Source organism: Vulpes vulpes, chromosome 16, assembly GCF_048418805.1.
Source record: "Vulpes vulpes isolate BD-2025 chromosome 16, VulVul3, whole genome shotgun sequence".
Classification (NCBI taxonomy): Eukaryota; Metazoa; Chordata; class Mammalia; order Carnivora; family Canidae; genus Vulpes; species Vulpes vulpes.
Genome location: NC_132795.1, coordinates 64,280,129 through 64,297,732, shown reverse-complemented (window position 1 = coordinate 64,297,732; position 17,604 = coordinate 64,280,129). Strand labels below are relative to the sequence as shown.

Below are 17,604 nucleotides of genomic sequence, written 5' to 3'. Positions count from 1 at the left end.
TATGTTGCAGAGAGTTTATGTTAGCTTCCTTATGACAATATTTAAATTTGTTTTACTCATTTATTGGCTAATTAGCTTCATTCTATTATATTCTATCGTGCTAATTTTTAGACTGGTCTAGAGCATCCTTACTCTGTGACTAGTATAGCCCTGTGTTCTGGCCTTGTTGTGCTTTCAAATGGATGCCTGTGGCATTGACTATGGCAAGACAGCTCTCCAGCATCTGCCAGCATTGTGTGACCCTGACAGCCCTAGTAGTTCTTCCCTGCTGGACTTTAGGGAGTCTTATTCCATGTATGTAGCACTGGTATTTGGGTAAAAATTCAAGGAAATTCTTATACAGAACTCGTCTTCTGGACACCTTCTTTTATGTCATGTTCCTTATATTCCTAGGCACCTCAGTGACCCTGAACTTTATTCTGTGCTTCCTCCACCCAGTATTCCCACTAGACTCTGGGCTTGAATGCCCTGTGGCATGGCTTGCAAAGCACCCCCAGTAAGAAAGCCAAGGACATGTGAAACTTGTCTCATGACATTCCCCTCTCCTAAGGATCCCAGCCCTATGCTGTCTTTCCTCCAGTGCCTGAATATGGCTGTTTTCTCGTGGTTTGTAGTGGGAAGATAAGTCTGAAATCTATTACTGCATCATGGTTCAAACCAGAAGCACCCACATTTTTTTTAATATAAGGAAAATAAACTTATAAATATTCATTGAATGAATCGAGAAATATGATGGTATCAACACTTTATAATGGAATACATCTTCTTAAGGGTTTTAGAAATTTGGGATTAAATTTCTAGCTCTGTGCCTTCAAATAATTATTTAGTCAGTCTAAACCTCAACTTACATATTTGTAAATTAAGGAGGGAGTATTGGATTATCTGTAAAGTGTTTCCTAGATATATCTTTATATTCTGTGGCACAAAGATAAAATTATGAATTTTTCAGTTTCAAAGAAATCCAAAAGTCATCCCCTTTATCTTAGCTCTGATTATAGTTTATAAATGCTTTGATTGGAGAAGTAAAATGAGGAGAGAAAAACTGAATGCTTAATGTACTATCAAATTATTTTTTATATGCTGTGTCTAATGCTTTGCACAATAGGCATTTAAATTTCCCATAAGAATACACGTAATATATCAAATAACTCAGTAAATGGTGCCATCAAGAAATCATTCCTTCCAAGTGAAACAATGTTTGTATATTAATTCTAAGAATGTGTTGAATAATAGTTGCCAATTTAATCATTTAGACTCCCTTCTTTATTGTAGACTGTTTGGGTTTAGTGACCAGACTTAAATAAAATTGGAATAGTTGGTGCAATTTGAAGATTGAAGATTCACATCCTTTACTTTCATTTATACATGTGTTCTACAAATACTCATAGAGAACTTATTATGTGCCAAGAACTGTACTAGCCTCTGGAGACAAAATAAGAGGCAAAATAAACTTGATTCCTGCTATCACAATTTAGACTCCAGTGGATAAAATAGCATGAATCAGATAATCAGAAATAAATGTAATGTTTCAACTGTGAAATGCTCTGTTAGAGAGAAGAATGTGGTTCAATAAGAGGGTATAATGTGGATTTTAGTTAGGGGGAAAACAGCATGCCAGAAAGAAGCAGCAGCCTTTATTAAGCCCATTAGTGAGAGGAAGTTGAGCAAATCTGAGGGCATAAAAGACAGCAGTATGGCAGAAGCAATGAGAGTAAGGGGAGTTAAGTACAAAATAAGGCTAGAGGAATAGTTAAGGGCCAGGTTATTTATTTTGGTAGGACATGTTAAGATGTTTGCCTTTTTTCCTAAAAATAATAGGACACATGGAACATTCTCCAGATTAGATCATATATTAGGGCACAAAATAAGCCTTGACAAATATAAAAATCTTGAAATCATCCAAAATAGCTTCTCTAGCAATAATAAAACGAACATAGAAATCAATCCAGGAACACTGAAAAATTTATAAATACATGAAAATTAATAATTATTAATAGTACCTGAATAATTCACCAATGAATCAAAAAAAGAAATCACAGGGAAATTTAGAGCCATAAACACCTATGTTTAAAAAGAAGAAAAGCCTCAAATTGATTATCTAACTGTACACCTTCAGGAACTAGAAAAAGAAGAACAAATTAAAACCAAAGCCAGCAAAAAGAAGGAAATAATAAAAGATCTGAGATAAATGAAATAGACAATACCAAAAAAATAGAGAAAAACTAAGTTGTTATTTTAAAAGATCAATAAACTTAACAAGCACTTAGCTCTACTAAGTGGGAAAAAAACACAGAAGAGTAAACTGAATAAAATCAGAAATGAAAGAGAAAGCTTTACTACCAATCTTGCACAAATAGAAGTATAAAAAATTATAAGAAAATATTATAAATAGTTGTTTACCAACACAGATAACTGGACAAATTCCCAGAAACACACAAACTACATAAACAGACTCAAGAAAAAAACAGACAATCCAAATAACCTATTACCAGAACAGAGATGGAATTGGTAATCAAAAACTTCCCAAGAAAGAAAAGCTCAAGAATAGATGCCTTCCCTGAAGAAATCTACTGATCATTTAATGAAGAAATACTACTGGGTCTCCTCAAACTCTTCTAAAACACAGAAGAGAGAACTCTTCCTAACTCATTCCTTAAGGACAGCATTATCTTAATACCTAAGTCAGACAAAGACAACATAAGAAAAGAAAACTACAGATCAAATCCCATATAAATAATGATGTAAAAATCCTCACATACTAGCAAAGCAAATCCAGCAGTATATTAAAAACATTAATAGCACAACTATCTTAGCTCAGACTGCTATAACAAAATACCATAAACTTCTCATAGTTCTGGAGGTTGGAAGTCTGAGATCTGGGTGCCATCAGGGTCAGGTTCTTGGTGAGGCCCTGCTTCCTGGTTTGCACATGGCCAGCTGTCATTGTACCCTCACATAGTGGAGAGCAGAATGAGATAGAAAGCCAGCTCCCTGGTGTCCTTCATAAGGACACTAATCTCATTCATGAGGGCTCAACCTTGTGATCTAATTGCCTCCCAAAAGCCTTGCCTCCAAATACCAACACACTGAGATTAGTGTCTCAACAGGTGAATTTGTGGGTGAGAGGGAATACAAACATTCAAGGACACTGCAATGACCAAATAGGACTTATTTCATGAGCACATCTATAGAATCAATGTTTTAAATAGAATTATCCCAATTGAGGCATAAAAGGAATTTGGTGAAATCCAACAATCTTTTATGAAAAAATACACTTAACAAACTGAAAACAGAATTTTCCTCCATCTGGTAAAGAACATTAATGAAAATTCCACAACTAACTTCATGATCAATGGTGAAAGCCTGAAAGCCTTCACCCTAAGATCAGGAACAAGACAAGAATGTTTGCTTTTGCCAGGGTTATTAGTCAAGAAAAAAATTAAAGGCATCCAAATTTCAAAGGAAAAAGTAAAAGTATCCTTATTTGCAGATGTCATGAGCTTAAAGCTGGAATAAAAATGCACAGAGACTGTTAGAGCTAATAAATAAATTAAGCCAGGTTATAGCATGCAAAAGTCAGCTGCATTTCTAAACACCGGTAATGAACAATCTAAAAATGAAATTAAGAAAACAATTGCATTTACAACAGCATTCAAAAGAATAAAATGTCTAGGAATAAATTTAACCAAGGAAGTGGATGACTTGTTCACTGAAAACTCCAAAGCACTGATAAAATAAAGAAAACTTAAATAATGTAAATGCATCTGGTGTTTGTGGTTGGAAGATAATCTCGTTAAAATCACAATACTACCCTAAGGAATTTACAGATTCAATTAAAATTCCAATGGACCTTTTGTAGAAACAAAAAACCAATCCTCAGATTCCTATAGAATTACAAAGGGCTCTAAGGAGCCAAAATAATTTTGAAAAAGAAGAACCAAGATAGAAGAGTCACACTTCCTGACTTAAAAACTTATTAGAGGGAAGCCTGGGTGGCTTAGCTGTTAAGCGCCTGCCTTTGGCCTGGGGCAGGATCCTGGAGTACCCTGATCCAGTTCCACATCAGGCTCCCTGCATGGAGCCTGTTTCTCCTTCTGCCTAGGTCTCTGCCTCTCTCTCTGTGTCTCTCATAAATAAATAAACAAAATCTTTAAAAAAAAAAAAAAAACTAATTAGAAAGCAACAAAGAAGAATCAAACAATGTGTTACTGGCATAAGGATAGAGTTATTAACCAACAGAATAAATTTATTCATTCATTCCAGAAATAAACTTAAATGATTTTAGACAAGATTGCTAAGATCTTTCAAAGAGGAATGAATAGTTGCTTCAACAAATGATGCTGAGACAACAGGATGTTCATATGCAAAGAATGAATTAATTTATTGCAACCTCACACCATCTATAAAAATTCACTAAAAATGAATCAACGATGCAAATAGAAGAACTATAACTATTAAACTCTTAGAAGAAAGTATAAGTGTAAATCTTAATGATGCTGGATTGGCCATGGATTCTTCATATGACACCAAAAAGCAAGAGTAGCAATAGAAAAAATAGATACATTGGACTCAATCAAAATGTTAAACTTTTGTGCATCAAAAGACATTATTAAAAAAGTGGAAGATACCCTATAGAATTGGAGATAATATTTGCAAATCATGTGTTTAATAAGGGTCTAATATCCAGAACATATAAAGAATTCTCAGAACTCAACAACAAAAGATAAACCACTCAATATGAAAATAAGCAAAGTATTTGAATTGATATTTCTCTAAATAAAATATATAAATAGCTACTAAGCACTCAACATCACTAATCATTAAGAAAATATAAATAAAAACCAAATGAGACACACTTTGCACCACTAGGATAGTTATAATTTTAAAAGGAGGGGATGACAAATGTTGATGAGGAAATGGAGAAATTGGAACCCTCATATACTGCTGGTGGGGATGCAACATGTCTCAGGCACTGTGCAAAACACAGAATTGACATATGATCCAGCAATTCCACTCAACAGTTGGATGAATCAATAATATGTGGTATATATATATGAATAATAATATTATTCATCTATAAAAAAGAACCAAGTACTGACATATGTTATAACATGAATGAACCTTAAAAACTTTATGGTAAGTTAAAGAAGTCAGACAAAAAGGTCACATATTTCATTATCCCACTTATGTGAAATAAATAGCATAGTGAAATCCACAGAGGATAGAAAGCAAACTGATAGTTGTCAGGCACCAGCGGTCAGGGAGAATGGGAATCAACTGTGTAATCAATTTGGAGTTTTCTTTGAGGGTGATGAAAATATTTTAGAATGTGATATTAAGTGGTGGTTACATAACATTGTCAATGTGCTGAATGCCCATGAATCACATGCTTTAAAATGGTTACTTTTATTTTATGTGAACTTCACTTCCGTGAGAAATTTACATGACTAAACTTCTAACAACTCAAAAGAGGAATAAATTTTGTGAAAAAATAATATGCACTTACATTTTTGGGGACAAATTATAGCCAGGATTAACATAAATCACACTTAACTTTTTTCATATTCTTCAGCTACAGCATATAGACTCTTCACTATTCAACCGTAGCTTATTTTTCTAGTTTCATCAATATCTTAATCTTACCTCCTATAAAATATAATGAAGTTACATATTTATTGCCAACAATTCCTCAACGTGTTCATTCATCACTCTGTATGTTTGCACACACTACTCAAAATACTGCTTAAGGTGATAAAAATGCAGAAGACCCTATGATCTGACAGTATGAAGTACCTAGCCATCAAACATTGTAGTATTAATCCTATAAGCTATTGACACTGAAAATATTCATAATGAATTGCCAAATGTAAACATATTGGTTAACTTTCCTGAGGAATATGTTAACTGCTATCTAATTTGGAAATATGTGCATATATGAGTGCATAGAAAAACATCTAAAAAATATACGCTACAGTTATAGCAATGGATACTTCTGCAATAGAATTTTTTAATAATTTTGTGTGTTTTATTAATAGCTTGTGTTAATTTTGTAATCCAAAAAATATTTTGTTTATTTTTTGAATGAGAATATATTAAAAGATCATTTTATTTTTTAAGAGGTTATTTTAAAGGTTATTTTACTAAAAGTGAAGAGATAAGATTTTCATCTGGAAAAAATTTACTCTAGCAGATGTTTATGTGCAAAAAAAGATGTATGTACACTGTTAAAAAATTTCAGCACCAGGGGCACCTGGGTAGTTCAGTTGGTTAAGTTTCTCCCTTCAGCTCAGGTCATGATCTTGGAGTCCTGGGACTGAGCCCCACATTATCCGGCTCCCAGCTCAGGGTGGGGTCTGCTTCTCCTTCTCCCTCTGCCCCTCCCCCTTCCACTGGTGCATACTCTCTCTCAAATAAATAACATCTTTTTAAAAAAATTTTCAACAGCAGTCTAGGCCGTTAATTATTTGGATTAGGGTTGTGGTGCAGTGACCATGAGAAAGTGATGAAATAGTAGAAAGAAATATTAGAAGAAATTGACAGAAATTGATGATACTTAGTTACTCTCTGCTCTCAAAATGCTATACATTTGGGATAAACATAGCTACATTTTTTCCATGAAAATATGGAAAATAACCAGGAATGGGCAGCATTTTAAATCAGTAACATCATAATGTGACCAAGATATCATCTATTATTCTCTGAGTAGTAAGCTTTCCCCAGGATCCTAGAAGCCATGACACCTGAAATAGAAATACAAAGAAGAGGCTGGTGTATGAAGAAACAAATAGGATCCACTTGACAATGGATTATAACTTTTCTCAGATAATTCATTTTTCTCAAGTATTTTGATTTTTTGCTTTGTCTTTTTACTCTAGAAAATGTGTTGAAAATGGATTGCCTAGTACAAGTTAGCAATGTGTTAGCTTCAGCAGTTCAGGAGAAAAAACTGAAATTTTATGTCCCAGAATTCCTTTGCCTTTAAAATTAGTCAATAAAAGGGACATACATAATATGTGGAAAGCAGAAGAGAAGGGAAAACCATTGTTCTGCAAAGGGAAGACAACACAAATCATTGGCAGTAGCTCCCCTTGACTTCCAGGGCTTCTCCTGAGAATAACTCACCATGGTGCTGAAGAAGCTGGGCTAACAGTCTGTGTACTTCCCATGTCTCTAAAAAAGAGACATTTCCTCCCCCAGTCATCTCAATGGTTGTATAAACCTCTAATTCTCTTTGCTAACACTGAGTGAATTGGGTCTCACTGTTCATTTCCTACCTAAAATTATAATCAACCATGAGAGATTTCTATTCTTATTTAAAAGTCTTTTTAAACATTAAAAAAAAAAAAACAAATCCATGTCATTATTTTCCATAATAATCTTGAAATGTTGGAGTGGTATTCATAAATAAAAAATATATTCTAAACCCAAATAGTATTGTGTGATATCACCAATGGTTGCCAAGAAAATTATTTTAATAACACGATGGACTACATTAAACAGACAGTGAGAACTGGTAATGGAGTTGTTTGTTAAATAACTTATTTGGCAAAAATCCACTGAATACTTATTGTCCAGCTCTGTGCAAGAATGTTTGTTAGATAGTAATTATGATAAACTGAATAAGAAATAGTCTTTGTTCCCAAAGAATTCATCATCTGGGGAGGATACTGTTGGAACATCATTAACTATATTAAAGGTAATGGTAATAATAGAACAACAGCAACAACAAGTAGCACTTACCAAATACATACCTGTCAGGAACTAGAATAAGTACACATTATCTCATTTAAGCATCACAACAATCTGATGAACTAGGAAACATTATTACTTCTGTTTCACAGAGAAAGAAATATTTGAAAGGTTGTAAGATTGGCTCAATATCAAACAACTAGTAAGTGATAACACAGAGATTCAAATTCAGACATGTATAATTCCAGAACACATCTACTACCACACTTTAATGCCAACCCTATGAACTACTTCCAAAGGAAATACAGACAGGGACAATTCATTCCTTTTCTGGAAAATAAAAGCTATGCAGAGAAGTGGCTTTTCAGTACAGGCTAGAAATTTTCCACATGTTTAAGAATGCGTAGGAATTCAAGACACAGAGATAAGAAAAAGCATATAGAAATAAAAATGAATGAAATGTAGTCATATGTGACTAGAAAAGAGAATATAGAAGGCTACTGACAGTTGATGAGCCTTCAAAGGAAGTAAAAGTTCTTCCTGAATTTAAACTAAGGACCTTAAATGTCAAAGAGCCAAGAATAACATGCTTTCTATCTAGACAGAATCTCATTAACTTTTAATGAATAAAAGCAATTTGATGTGTACATAAAGTTATAAAATGGCCACAAGGGGGTATATCATCAGATGGCTTGCCTTCTTTAGTTAAATGTTGCTAGAAATTTAAAGATTTAATCTATTGTTATATACATGCATGCTTGTCAGCTGGATTGCATATTGTTGACCAACAGTTCTTTTGAGCTTAATAACATGCAAATGAAACTGAATATATACCTCCTGTGATTTAGAAGTCATGCAAAGCTGTGTGCCAAAAGTTCTTTATACCAGCCCATGACTGAGAAAGAAATTCTCATATTGAGCCACCCTTTGAGTTTAAGACAAATTTCTGCTCAGTGACATGTCAGACAGAGAAAGACAAACACAGTATGAAGGAGGAGTTAAAGTGGTAGAGAAGTAAGGGGATCTTAGGCTTACTTTGTCCCTGGAACACCGCTAGATAAAAATCAAATCATTTTGATCACCTAAGAAATTAATCTGAGGACTGAAAGGGCAAAACTGAACAACTAGAGGTAGAAGAAAAACACCACATTGTGGAAGATAGGTGCTCCAGAGACTTGATATGGGGGAGAAAGAGCTACAGGTGCTGCAAAGAGGAGGTAGCCCTGACCATGAAGAGAGGAGCAAGAGAGAAAGAAAAGGAGTGAAAATGCATGCAGGGAATTGCACAAGAAAGACAATTCCTCAAAACTATGGACTGAGAAATGGGGAGGGGCTGAAAAATGCAACTTTTTATAAACAGTGGAGCATAGAGTCTGAAGTTTCAGAGGTCTGAGCCATCACCAGGGTCATGGCTGGCCGGCTTGGTGGTACTTCCTGTGGGGAAGGAGAGCAGAGACCCGAGAGCAGGCAGTGTAGTCTGAAGATCCCTGGATCACACATAGGGAGAAACAGTTCCTCTACTTGGAGTGCATTTGGGAGAGATGGCACAGCTTCTCTGGGGGCAAAAGAACAAGCAGTGCCAGTGTGCTGCCCTGTTCTGTAGCACAGGAACAAAGACACTAGCTGAGGACAGCAAAACTTGGTGTCAGCTTTTAGCTGCACTTTACCATAAACTCCGAGCTGCTGCTCAGTCATGCAACTAATTTCCAGGATAAGCCAGCACTGGCCACAGCACAGCAAGACCCTCCCCTAGAGAATGAGTGTGGACCTGCACCATGCGGATCTCTAAAATTTGGAATTCTGAAACACAACCACATGCCTGAGATAAAACACAGAAGTGCTATGCCACTTGGCAGGCAGACAGCTCAGATGCAGAAAGGGTGAGGGAAGGGATCTGGTGGAAGTTGGGGATACAAAAGAGATTATTATTTGCTCTTCTGTGAGAGCTTCCTGAAGAGTGGTAGGCACAAGCTCCTCAATCCAGGGATGAGAGAGCAAGGGAACGCCATTTTTACCCCTGCCCATCAGCAGGGGTGACCTGACCCTGACCCTGACCAACTTCAGAGAGGAGAACCGCCTCACCCAGTGGTGCCTGGAGTCACTTGTACTAAATCCCTCCCTGCTGCATCATGCAGGTGCATCTCCACTAGGGAAGTCTGCCTGGGAGTCAGAGCAGCAGGCTTATCACCCCAGACAACAAGCACAAATGCTTCATTCTCACCAAGTCTACTGATCACAGAGGGCTGCAAAGCTTCAGCTCTAGGAGAAATAGGATCTAACTTCTTTTCTTAAATTTATTTATTTATTTTTTGGCCTGCTTCTTTTAACAAGCAGACAAAAACACACCCTAGGATCTAGCTTCCTTTTTTTTTTTTTTAACCTCTTCTTAATATAGCATTAGTCATTACTTTAAGAAGCAGGAATACAACAAGCTTTCCTAATAATCACACACATAATAAAAAAGAGTGATCCAGACAAAAATGACAAGAAAGAGGAATTCACCCCCAAAAGAAAGAACAGAAAGAAGTCATGGCTAGGGATTTAATCTATATAGATACAAGTAAGGTATGGTAACCAGAATTTAAAACAGTAATCATAAAGATGCTAGCTGGACTTGAGGAAAGCAAAGAAGACACTAGAGAATCCATTACTGCAGAGATAAAAGAACTAAAAATTAGTCCAAAATAAAACTTTGCCACAACCAAGTTGTAAAACCAAATGCATGCAATATAATGAGGAGGAATGACTCAGAACAAATCAGTGGTATAGATTATACCATTATGGAAAATAAGCTGAAAAGAAGAGAGAAAGAAAGTCTATAAATGTAGACTTGGGGAAATTAGCAACTCCTTAAACCATAATAACATTCATATCATAGGAGTCCCAGAAGTAGAAGAAAAAGAAAAAGAATCATGTTTAAGTAAATTATAGCTGAAAACATCCCTAATCTGGGGAAAAAAACAAACATCAAAATCCAAGAAGCACAGAGAATGCCCATTAAATTCAACAAAAGCTGGCCATCACCAAGACATCATAGTCAAATTCACAAAATACACAAACAAGGAAATCTCCCAAAAGCAGAAAGGGAAAAAAAATTCCTTGACCTACAAGGGAAGAAAGATCAGGTTCACAGCAGATCTGTCCCCAGAAACTTAACAGGTCAGAAGTGAGTAGCAAGATGTATTCATCTATATGCTGCTGATGAGAGACTTATTTTGGACTAAAGACACCCACAGATGGAAAGTGAGGGGATGGAGAACTATCTATCATGTTAATGAACATTAAAAGAAAACCAAAGTAGCCATACAGATACCAGACAAACTAGATTTCTAAACAAAAACTGTATCAAGAGATGAAGAAGGGCATTATATCATAATTAAGGGGTCTGTCCCTCAAGAAGATCTAATAATTGTAAATAGTTATGCCCCCAACTTGAGAGTACCCAAATATATAATTCAATTAATAAAAAACATAAGGAAACTCATTGATAATAATACAATAATAGTAGGGGATTTTAACACCCCAGTTCAGCAATGAATAGATCATCTAAGCAGAAAATCAACAAGGACAAAATGACTTTGAATGACACACTGGACTGGATGGACTTGATATATTCAGAACATTTCATCTTTAAAACAGCAGAATCCAAATTCTTTTGGAGACCACACAGAACATTCTCCAGAATAGATCACATATTGAGTCACAAATCAGCCCTAAACAAGTACAAAGACTAAACTCCTACCATGCATATTTTCAGACCACAATGCTATGAAACTTGAAGTCAACCACAAAAAGAAAAAAAAGGTAGATCACAAATACATGGAGTTTTTGGACTAAAGAATGAATGAGTTAACAGGAAATTAAAGGTGAAATAAAAAAGTACATGAAAACAAATGAAAATGAAAACATGACAGTCCAAACCCTTTGGGATGCAGCAAAGGTGGTCCTACAAGGGAAGTATATTGCAATATAGCCCTACCTCAAGAAACAAGAAAAGTCTCAAATATACAACCTAAATTTAAACCTAAAGTTGCTAAGAAAGGAACAGCAAATAAAGCCTAAAGCCAGCAGAAGAGGGGAAATAATAAAGATTAGAGAAGAAATAAGTGATACAGAAACAACAACAACAAAGCAGTAGAACAGATCAATGAAAATTGAGAGCTGGTTCTTTGAAAGAATTAATACAATTAATAAACTCCTAGCCATATTTATTTAAAAAAAAAGAGAAAGGGGCCAAATAAATAAAATCATGAATGAAAGATAAGAGATTATAAACAACACAGATATACAATTATAAAAAATGTTTTGAAAAATTATATGCCAACCTAAATATGCTTTGAATTGAGCTCAAAACTCCAAGATTCCTAGACCATGCCTGTGTGAGGACAAGCAAAAGTGATTTGCAGCCAAGGGAGGCAGAATTGAGCTGAGATCTGAGCTGCTGCCACCCCAACTATGGAAGGATGCAAGTGAATCTGGTTGTGTTCCCTGCGAAGGCAAAACAGGGGTATTCCTCAAAGCTGGGAGAAAATCCAGATTTTCCACAACACAAATTTATAACGTCAAAAACACAATCTGGAAGTCTATGGCATGCAGTGGATATAATTTCTAATGGAAAATTATGAAATAACTTTATAAGAAAAGACAAGCAGTTATAACTAGCTTGGTATGCATATCTTTTTACCTCAATGAGCACAGTTATAATAGCTGCTTTAAAGTTTCTCTCTGATAAATACATCTGACTGATGTAGGAGTTGGTATCAGTTGTCTTTTGTATGTGTATAACACACATATATTGTATTCTATGTATATGTACATAACACATATACACCATATAATATGTGCATATAGCTATGTATATTTTTATATTTTATATATATTGAGTGAAACTATTTAAAAAAATCTCATCAGGAAAGTAAAAATAATTTTAAAGGGCCAAAGTTTTAGAACATAAAATTACAGTAGTGAAAAAAAAAATTCACTAAATTGTTTAAGGGAAGGATGACAGAGGAAAAAACCAATAATGAAGATAGCTCAATAAAAAGTATTCACTCTAAATGAAAGAAGGAAAAATATTTTTAAAACCCAGGTTCTCAGGTACCTTTAGAAGAAAGTGAATAATAAAAATAAGAGCTAAAGTTAAAAAAATCATTATCTCATTTTTTGAGACGTTTAACAAAATTGACAACTGGTAGATAGATTAATCAAGAAAATAAGACAGAGAAAATGCAAATTGCCAATATTAGGAATGGAGAAGAATTGATCACTGTAGTTCCTAAAGGCTGTAAAAGAATAGGAAAAATTAAATTAAATTTTAAAAAAGGAAAAAGAAGAAAAAATAGTAAAAAATTATTAAAAATTGAATTATTAAAATTCCAACAAACTTTGCAATTTAAATTAAGTAGACAAACTAGTGACCAATAAAACTATCATAAAAATTCTCAACAAAACATTAGCAAAATAAATCCATAAATATATAAAAAGGATAAAATATCATGACCAAGAGAGATTTATACTCGGAATGCTAGGTTGAATTATAGAATGTTGGTCAATAAATTTAGCATATTGATAGAACAAAGGAGGAAAATATGATAATTTAAATACATACAGATAAAATGCTGACTAAATTCAATCATTCATTCACATGGAAATACAAATCTTCCTCTCTTCAAGAAACTAAGAAAGGAGGAGAACCTAATCTGCTAAAGACCATCTACAAAAAAAAAAAAAAATCCTTTAGCCCTGTGACACTGACATATTGAACATTTGCACCCTACAACTGGGAACAAGTTTGAGATGACCACTGTCTCCATTTGTATTTAACATTGTACTAATCTAACCCAGTACTACAAGGTCAAAAAAAAAAAGCATATAAATTGGGAATACAGTACTATATCTATTTGTGAATTACATGTTCGTTTATATAGAAAATCTTTGGAAATCAATAAAACACTGGAAAGAACTAATACAAATAGGAAGACACAGAATACAAGATTAATAATCAGACACTAATTATGGTATATCATTTTAGCAGCAAATGATAAAAAAAACAGAATTTGAAAATTTCATCTTGAGTCTAGAAAAATACCTAATGAAAAGTATCTAAAAACTTCTACTTTGAAAACTGCACAATATTGCTGAGAGAGTTCCATTGTTCAGTTAATTAACTCTCATTTAGCACACTTTTCAGGCTTGTAAATCTCCGTGCCTGATAATTCCATATGTCTAATTGGATACCACTTTATCAAATGACTTTTATAGTCCCTCATTACACAGCTCACAATCTGAGAAAAGGCAAATCAAGTAAGTTTTATGTATTTTCACCTCATTTTGCTTTATTGTTACTTAAAACAGCTTTCTAGAGTAAAGTGGCTCAAATTTAGTGAGAAAGGTAATGTAAGCAATATCCCAGCAGTATTCAGAGAGCTGTGAATTGAAGTACAGTCATTTTTGGGAGGTCAGAAAGACACCAGTGACGATACTTTAAGGTTTTCATTACTGCATTTGAAGAAATAATGAATGATCGTGTTTTGCAAAGACTCAAGTTAGAAGCATAAAGGAAATAAGATTTGCTGCAGTATAAAAATGTCTATGGATCTAGAGAATCATATTCTCAAACATAGTAACTCTCATATAACCCAGGAGTGAGACTCAGAGAATCCATCAAGGAGGAGCCCCACGACACAGGAGGTTTCCCAAAAGCAGACACTTCATTGAAAAAGATTTTGATTTAGGAGTTTAGCAAAGGTGGGGAAAGGATAGATAAAGGTTTATACAGCGCTTATACTGGCAGGTTGTTCCTGTGGAAGGCTAAGGATATTTCCAGTCAAGTAGAGAACTCTCTGGATGAGACAGGGCGATACTAGGTGTGGTCAAGGTGTCCAGAGACAGATCAAAGAACATCTAACTAACAGGAGCACTGATACAGAAATTATATTCATTATTTCCCTTTTTAACCATCCATCTTACCGTATTCTTATTAGGCTATGATTGGGGCAATTGCCCATTCATAGTTTTCACTGGAAATACAAGCACCAAGAAGTGCTTCAGTGAGTTACCTATGTTTCTTCATATTCCTGCCCACCCACGTTAAGTAGCAGCAACTTCCTGCTCATGATAATAAAAGTTCATTACCTCTGCCAATATAACTTTTTCATTGCCTACTGGCATAAGAATTGCAAAATGACCAGCCACAATTTTAGGTTTAATGTAATCTCCACTGTCTTTTTTTGGTTAGAAGCACCCCCTATTCACACCTGAAACGAAGGTCTCTGATACAATAAATCAAAGCTATAGGAACAGGAAGCATAGGTGCTCCATAGGAAATTTTGAGATAAAATGGTGAGAACTAATTCCATTCCGCGGGTCCTGAATCCAGGTACTCTATTAGGGACACAATATTGTATAAAAGTTATTGATTCAAAGAGGACAGCATGTATAAAGAACAGAATCCAAGTCCTCATAGTATCATCTCTAAAGTGACACCAAGGGGATCCCTGGGTGGCTCAGCGGTTTAGCGCCTGCCTTTGGCCCAGGGCACGATCCTGGAGTCCCGGGATCAAGTCCCGCATCGGGATCCCAGCATGGAGCCTGCTTCTCCCTCCTCCTGTGTCTCTGCCTCTCTCTCTCCCTCTCTCTCTCTTTCTCTGTCTATCATAAATAAATAAATCTTTAAAAAAAAATAAAGTGACACCAAGGCTGTACCTTACAGAGGCAATTCTGATGCTCTATCAGGCCAGCAGCTTCTGGATAATGGAGTAAATGGTACAAATAATGGATCCCATAATCATGTATCCATGGCCCTGGGGGATACCATGTTAGTTAAGTCAAAAACACTATGAAGCTACAAATAGCATACACTGAGGCACTGGGGAAAGGGAGGTAAACCCAGACCTAGCACACATATCAATCTCATTATAGACAAATAACCACTTTCCCTAAAATGGAAATTGACTTGTTCTCAAGTGTCTGGTTGATCTCCTTTAAATATATGCAGGATAGGACCATGTGGAGGTCCATTTTTACCTCTTTTTACCTCTGTTGCTAACAGTTCATAAATTCAATGGTAGATATCTCTTCCCCTACAATAGAGATGCATGATAGAGATGAATGCATAGTTCCACTGGGCAAGCAGAGAGTGCTCAGTTATGGAGGCTGGTGGGGACAAGTCATCCACTTACTTGATTTAGTGTTCCCTCTGAGGTAGATGCTTTCTAGCAGGTACTGATATGAGACACAGATATTTGCATACTGTTTGCCCATTCCCATAGATTCATTCACACGCCTCTTCCCTAACTTTATCTCCCATCTTCCAATATTGCTTTTTTGGGGGGTGATCATCTGTGCGGAGGCCGCTATGCTCCCCAGCAACCTCCCAGGGACTCGCCATCATGAGCAGCACCTTAGCGAAGATCGTGGAGATCGAAGCCGAGATGGCTTGGACTCAAAAGAACAAGGCCACAGCATACCACCTAGGGCTGCTTAAGGCTTGCCTTGCTAAGCTTCGTAGAGAACTCATTACCCCAAAAGGTGGTGGTGGTGGTGGGCCAGGAGAAGCTCCTGGATCATCCAGGTATCATTGAGGGTGCCAAGGATGGGAAAGGTAGAGGCCGTCAAGTCATTGCAGTGGCCCAAACATGTAACTTGATCCTGATTGTTCTGGATGTCCTGAAACCCTTGGGACATAAAAAGATAATTGAAAATGAGCTGGAAGACTTTGGCATTCGTTTGAACAGCAAACCCCCAACATTGGCTTTAAGAAGAAGGATAAAGGAGGCATTAATCTCACGGCCACTTGCCCTCAGAGTGAGCTGGATGCTGAGACTGTGAAGAGCATTCTGGCTGAATACAAAATTCACAATGCTCTTGTGATGCTGCATAGTGAGCAGACGACCTCATTGATGTGGTGGAAGGAAACAGAGTTTATATCCCTTGTATCTATGTGTTGAATAAGATTGATCAGATCTCCATTGAGGAATTGGATATCATCTATAAGGTGCCTCACTGTGTACCCATTTCTGCCCATCACCGCTGGAATTTTGATGACCTATTGGAAAAGATCTGGGACTATCTGAAACTAGTGAGGATTTACACCAAACCCAAAGGCCAGTTGCCTGATTACACATCTCCAGTGGTGGAGATCACTTATTCCAGGACTACAGTGGAGGATTTCTGCATGAAGATTCATAAAAATCTTATCAAAGAATTTAAATACACTTTGGTCTGGGGTCTGTCTGTGAAACATAATCCTCAAAAAGTGGGTAAAGACCATACGTTGGAGGACGAGGATATTATTCAGATTGTGAAGAAGTGAAACCTTCCCTTCTGCCCATCTGCTGGGCCAACCATAGCAGCTTTTCCCGTGACCAAGCACCCTATCCCAAACCCCTTCTGGCTTTGGCAGCCAGTGGATCAGGATTCATGGGAGGGAGACAGAGGCCCTCAAATTGGAACTTTACTTGTCTTACCTTGGTGTCCCCTTATAAATTCAACTGCATAAAGGACCTGGTAGGCCAGCCAGCTATGTGCAGCTCATGTGTCATTGTCAGAATTTGTTTGGGGATGGACTGAATGAGGATGGGTATATACAGTGAGGTAGCTGCAGAAGGGGTTACTTGAGAGCCTGGTCTTAGATGTGAAATGGATTAAAATGTGACTGCAATAAAAAAAAAAATATATATATATATATATATATATATATATTGCTTTTTTTCCAGTTACTTGACCAACAAGTCCTCAGCCATTACCCGGGAGTCCTTACCTCAGGCCATCGTTCTCTCCACAGCAAGTTTATGACCAGATTTACTGCTCCAGCCTTTGCTCAATGGAAGAATGTATCCTATCCACAGTCTCTTAAAGCTAAGCTAGTGGGGGTACAATGTGGCAGCAATCCATTTCTGCTCCCATCAGTATACC

At 36.1% G+C, this 17,604-nt stretch overlaps 1 pseudogene; it reads left to right on the top strand.

The window, feature by feature from the left end:
• The first annotated feature begins 16,055 nt into the window (after positions 1-16,055).
• LOC112915312 (developmentally-regulated GTP-binding protein 1 pseudogene) lies at positions 16,056-17,223 on the top strand (annotated as a pseudogene).
• Positions 17,224-17,604: the final 381 nt, after the last annotated feature.